Here is a 6658-nt window from a genome sequence, read left to right as displayed (position 1 = left end):
TACGGAGTATTTGATTGGCTTAGCAAATCATCTCTTTTTGACGGACGGAAGCTCGTGTGCGAATCATCAAGTCAGTCATTGTTTCTGCTTGATTTATAATAAAAGCAGAGCGACGCGTGTCCCGCTCTTTTTAACGTTCGAAATGACAAAGATGGGTCCGACGAAAAGAAAACAAACTTAAGGTCAGTAGGATGGGCCTATATTGTACGTGCTCGCTTGTTGTGGCAATGTCCTATAGGCCAGACCGAAGGCCTTTAGACCGAAGGTACGCTTCACGACGCCCAGAGCATGTTCTTATTCGACACATAAGCTATAGTGAGGACTGACGTGTATTTTTCATAAAAAAGGTAACATGTTCTAAGAAAGGTCTGACCGGTAACATCATCATTTTCCCGCAAAAAAGAAACATCATCATTGTCACCTAAACAAAAAACAAAGAAAATGTAATAAGCACCATTTTCTCTACGGCGATATTATTCTTCTTCTTAATAGTAAGTATGTTGTTGCTTTTATTTACTATACAAAAGCATGCTTCTATTTTTGTTAACTTGCATATTCTCTCAACTTCACAGACTATCGAAAGTTTCCCCCCAAAAAAAGAGTATTCACCTGTGAAAAAGATGCGCCTACTGAATAACCAACTTCTCATTACATGTCACTGTTAAGCACTTGTGCTTCTACACTGGGGATGTAGCTCAAATGGTAGAGCGCCCGCTTTGCATGCGGGAGGCACGGGGTTCGATCCCCCGCATCTCCAAATTTTTTACTCTGGCGCGTTTTTCTTTTGCTTCTAGTACCTGACTCTAAATCATTGAACTCTTTCCCTTGCCAGAAACAAACATGATAGTTTCAGGGGCAACTCCGAGCCTTCCAAATTCCAAATGGTGCCTGAGATTTTCTTGTTGTCTTTTTTTATTTGCGAGGTTTCGTGTGGTTGTTCTAACAGAAGTACAGGATCGATCGAGATTGGATGCACTTGTTTCAGCTTTAGTCAAAGTCAAAGTGATTTACAAACATCCTCAGCTTACAAACACGCCGTAATGTTTCTCGCTCACCGTTTCTCTTCCACGCCTCGCTTAATCCTTTCAGCAAACTGAGTGTAGCGCAAAAGGGAATGGGAAATAAAGGTCAGAGTCAGAATTCCCAGGCGGATTTTGGCCCTTTTCACTTTCTCTGGATCCAACTGCCTGCCACGCAAAATCTTTGCCCGCGCCCCAAAGGGATCATGATTCTCCTGTCGCCACCCTTTGACCGCGATGTGAACGATCGAGCTCATCCAAGGATGGGTGACGTTCCTGCACGCCTCTGAACCATCTGCAATGTTCATTTCCTTGCAGAGAGAAATGGCCGTTCGGCACTGTCTACTGAAAGAACAAACTTATACTAGTATACTCCCGTGACAACGAGAACTAGACCAGCAGTGGCTCCTATATGCTTCCAAGACTCCCAAGTTGCATCCTTTTCTTCAGACAAATCCTCTGCTAATGATAGCGCTTCTGAACGCATTGACAGATGCTCTGCTTCTGCTTGTATCCTTCTTACTGCCTCTTCATGTCATTTCTTTCGTCGGACAACCTTTGTTCATGTCATAATTCTGGGTTCTGCAACTTAAGGTTGAAATCCGGGACTACGCTTCGGGGCCAGTTCCTGTTACGTGCTCCTTTCGTGAAGGTAAACACGTTAACGTTTTCGGCCAGAACAGCACTGTGCCGCAGGTCAGCGTGTTCCCTGAATTTTCACCAGCATCTTCTCCATGAGTCAACGAAAAGGTCATGAATATGACACGGCACGGTTACATTACATGAACAGCCGAGCAAATGCATCATCTTACAACCATTGATTTCCGAAACAAAATGAAAGAGTTAAAAAGACAAGGCTCATAACAAGCTAATCATCGTGCCCATTGCTTGATCCTCACACACCTCTGAACCATCTGCAATGTTCATTTCCTTGCAGAGAGAAATGGCCGTTCGGCACTGTCTACTGAAAGAACAAACTTATACTAGTATACTCCCGTGACAACGAGAACTAGACCAGCAGTGGCTCCTATATGCTTCCAAGACTCCCAAGTTGCATCCTTTTCTTCAGACAAATCCTCTGCTAATGATAGCGCTTCTGAACGCATTGACAGATGCTCTGCTTCTGCTTGTATCCTTCTTACTGCCTCTTCATGTCATTTCTTTCGTCGGACAACCTTTGTTCATGTCATAATTCTGGGTTCTGCAACTTAAGGTTGAAATCCGGGACTACGCTTCGGGGCCAGTTCCTGTTACGTGCTCCTTTCGTGAAGGTAAACACGTTAACGTTTTCGGCCAGAACAGCACTGTGCCGCAGGTCAGCGTGTTCCCTGAATTTTCACCAGCATCTTCTCCATGAGTCAACGAAAAGGTCATGAATATGACACGGCACGGTTACATTACATGAACAGCCGAGCAAATGCATCATCTTACAACCATCGATTTCCGAAACAAAATGAAAGAGTTAAAAAGACAAGGCTCATAACAAGCTAATCATCGTGCCCATTGCTTGATCCTCACACACCTCTGAACCATCTGCAATGTTCATTTCCTTGCAGAGAGAAATGGCCGTTCGGCACTGTCTACTGAAAGAACAAACTTATACTAGTATACTCCCGTGACAACGAGAACTAGACCAGCAGTGGCTCCTATATGCTTCCAAGACTCCCAAGTTGCATCCTTTTCTTCAGACAAATCCTCTGCTAATGATAGCGCTTCTGAACGCATTGACAGATGCTCTGCTTCTGCTTGTATCCTTCTTACTGCCTCTTCATGTCATTTCTTTCGTCGGACAACCTTTGTTCATGTCATAATTCTGGGTTCTGCAACTTAAGGTTGAAATCCGGGACTACGCTTCGGGGCCAGTTCCTGTTACGTGCTCCTTTCGTGAAGGTAAACACGTTAACGTTTTCGGCCAGAACAGCACTGTGCCGCAGGTCAGCGTGTTCCCTGAATTTTCACCAGCATCTTCTCCATGAGTCAACGAAAAGGTCATGAATATGACACGGCACGGTTACATTACATGAACAGCCGAGCAAATGCATCATCTTACAACCATTGATTTCCGAAACAAAATGAAAGAGTTAAAAAGACAAGGCTCATAACAAGCTAATCATCGTGCCCATTGCTTGATCCTCACACACCTCTGAACCATCTGCAATGTTCATTTCCTTGCAGAGAGAAATGGCCGTTCGGCACTGTCTACTGAAAGAACAAACTTATACTAGTATACTCCCGTGACAACGAGAACTAGACCAGCAGTGGCTCCTATATGCTTCCAAGACTCCCAAGTTGCATCCTTTTCTTCAGACAAATCCTCTGCTAATGATAGCGCTTCTGAACGCATTGACAGATGCTCTGCTTCTGCTTGTATCCTTCTTACTGCCTCTTCATGTCATTTCTTTCGTCGGACAACCTTTGTTCATGTCATAATTCTGGGTTCTGCAACTTAAGGTTGAAATCCGGGACTACGCTTCGGGGCCAGTTCCTGTTACGTGCTCCTTTCGTGAAGGTAAACACGTTAACGTTTTCGGCCAGAACAGCACTGTGCCGCAGGTCAGCGTGTTCCCTGAATTTTCACCAGCATCTTCTCCATGAGTCAACGAAAAGGTCATGAATATGACACGGCACGGTTACATTACATGAACAGCCGAGCAAATGCATCATCTTACAACCATTGATTTCCGAAACAAAATGAAAGAGTTAAAAAGACAAGGCTCATAACAAGCTAATCATCGTGCCCATTGCTTGATCCTCACACACCTCTGAACCATCTGCAATGTTCATTTCCTTGCAGAGAGAAATGGCCGTTCGGCACTGTCTACTGAAAGAACAAACTTATACTAGTATACTCCCGTGACAACGAGAACTAGACCAGCAGTGGCTCCTATATGCTTCCAAGACTCCCAAGTTGCATCCTTTTCTTCAGACAAATCCTCTGCTAATGATAGCGCTTCTGAACGCATTGACAGATGCTCTGCTTCTGCTTGTATCCTTCTTACTGCCTCTTCATGTCATTTCTTTCGTCGGACAACCTTTGTTCATGTCATAATTCTGGGTTCTGCAACTTAAGGTTGAAATCCGGGACTACGCTTCGGGGCCAGTTCCTGTTACGTGCTCCTTTCGTGAAGGTAAACACGTTAACGTTTTCGGCCAGAACAGCACTGTGCCGCAGGTCAGCGTGTTCCCTGAATTTTCACCAGCATCTTCTCCATGAGTCAACGAAAAGGTCATGAATATGACACGGCACGGTTACATTACATGAACAGCCGAGCAAATGCATCATCTTACAACCATCGATTTCCGAAACAAAATGAAAGAGTTAAAAAGACAAGGCTCATAACAAGCTAATCATCGTGCCCATTGCTTGATCCTCACACACCAGAACAACTAACTCTAAAGCAGACACGGAGGCGCGACAGATGATGCAACCGGCCGGCCGCCACTGCACGAAATCGGCGGAGTCAGCCGCCGTGGCCGTCGTCGAAGTTGAGCGAGTAGCTGAGGGCGTCGTAGTGGAAGCACAACTGCTGCCTGCGCCACCTGCCGCGCTCCGAGTGCAGCCGCCGGAGGGCAGCACGGAGGCGCCAGTAGAGGCTCCGCGTGAAGCACTTGCTCCTGCGTCCCGCCACCACGGTGACACCGGCGGCCTCCGCTGCAGCTACCATGGCTTCGCTGTTTGGGCAAGTCTCAGCTCTCAAGCCTGAACTCGTCTTGCGGCTTTCCGGCAGCAGGGGGGTGTGAGTAGGTTTTATACGTCTCATGCAGCCTTTCTCCTCTTGTTTCCTTCCTCTTATACCTGGCCATACGTCGGGCCGGGCCGGGCTTCAGCCCGGGCCTTATAAAGCCAGGCCATCAAGCCTAGATTTTAGGCCCAAGCTTGGCCCATCAGTGCAAAAGCCTGTCGAGCGTTGGGCCGGGCCTCTTCCTTAAATCGCGCCTTTGGGCTCAAAACTTAGGCCCGTGCGTGGCCCATGCGCAAGACCAGGCCGGGCCGGGTTGGCCTATTTTGGGCTGGGCTGACCGGGCCGGATTTCGCATGGTCTGGTATACCGGCCTGACTGCCTCTAGGATCCCATTGTGCAAGTGTGGAACCCTAAAAATTCTACGGATTGAATTTACACACTAACATGTTCTTAGTAGATGTAGCATAGCTAGTGGAACAATGGTGCGCATGACTTTATAAGTGGTGTCATAGAAGCGGAGTAATGGGCAATGCACGAGGGATTCGCCAACTAATCCGTTGATTCAAGCAGTTTCTACTATATTTGTGCATTAACTAGAAGGGTTGGACGTGCTTTGCTGCGTCTTTGATGTTTTCATTAAAAATAATAACTTCCTTCGTTTTCGAAATATATGGTGTATTAGTTTTTCTGAATAGTCAAACATTTTTAAGTTTGGCAAAATTTATAGAGAAATATATCAATATCCATAATATCAAATCGGTATCATTAGATTTAGCGCGAAATAATTTTTCATATTTTATTTATTTAGTATTGTGAATTTCGATATTTTTGGCTCGGAACTTGGTCAAAGTAAAAGAAATTTGACTAATCAAAAAACTAATACACCTCATATTTTGGAACCGAGAGAATATTTGGCTTGGTGAGTCGGGGAGATGGAGTGTGTTTTCTTATAATTATAATGTGGTGTTTTGGTGGGCCTTTCACGGTGTGATTCTGTGTTATCTGCTAAGCAACCCATATTTATGTGGGGAATATTTTACGTCGATGGTTGCATATACTATATTGGTGCTATAGTATCACATATTGGCGCTTCCTTTTTCTAGGAGGTGAGAGGCTGTGTGTGCTTGATATGTTTTCCTAGGAGGTGAGAGGGTGTGTGTGATTGATGAAACAACTTTATAATTTACAAAAAAAAAAATCAAAAATCTGAAGAAAAAAATCCGAACATGAACAAAAAAATGTAATTCTAAACATTTTTATAAAAAGCGAACAATTTTTTGAGATTTGATCATTTTGAAAATTGTGAATGTCTCTACACTTATAGAAGACTCTGTTGGTGATGATGGTGTGTCTGCCATCCATTATTTCTGACCATCAAATATGCATCTAACGACTATGAGGTAAGTTGTGACATTTTTACAATAAAACCCCTCTTCTCTGCTCCAATTTGCAGAAGACCCTCTGTCGCCTATATTTTGAGTGAAGCCTAATACGAATATGTTTTTGTGACACACACACACACATCAAAACCAGAGTGTTTTTCTTCTAAGTTTGTGAATATGTATTATTCTACTTTGGATCCGTTGCAATGCACGGGCACATTGCTAGTATGAAAAAGAAAAGGGAAATAAAAAACACATAAAATTAAGTAAAATAAACAAAAAAAACCGTTCACAAACCTTTTGGAAGGTTCCCAAAACGACAAAAACCATTTGGGAACAGGTGCGAGAAAGCTATGCATACTGCAAAAATTGGCCGTCCCAATTGCTCGATAGGTTGAGCGTGCAAGTGCGTATCGGTGACACTTTGACGCATAGCGCGTCAGCTAGGGCTTTCCGTTCCATTGTCCCAGGGTGTGTGGGCATTTCCTATGTAGCGCTTCAGACGTCCGTTATTGTGCTTTTTGCAAATGGGCGCAGACCCCACTCCACTTTGGCCGACCCATCTACCTTTTTT

At 44.5% G+C, this 6658-nt stretch overlaps 1 non-coding gene across 1 annotated transcript; it reads left to right on the top strand.

The window, feature by feature from the left end:
- The first annotated feature begins 684 nt into the window (after window positions 1-684).
- Window positions 685-757, top strand: TRNAA-UGC (transfer RNA alanine (anticodon UGC)). The gene has a single exon. It is a non-coding gene; the product is annotated as a tRNA-Ala (tRNA).
- The last annotated feature ends 5901 nt before the right edge of the window (window positions 758-6658 follow it).

Source organism: Triticum aestivum, chromosome 2D, assembly GCF_018294505.1.
Source record: "Triticum aestivum cultivar Chinese Spring chromosome 2D, IWGSC CS RefSeq v2.1, whole genome shotgun sequence".
In the NCBI taxonomy this organism is placed as follows: domain Eukaryota; kingdom Viridiplantae; phylum Streptophyta; class Magnoliopsida; order Poales; family Poaceae; genus Triticum; species Triticum aestivum.
Note: the sequence above shows the minus strand (reverse complement) of the source record. Positions and strands in the feature narration are given on the sequence as shown.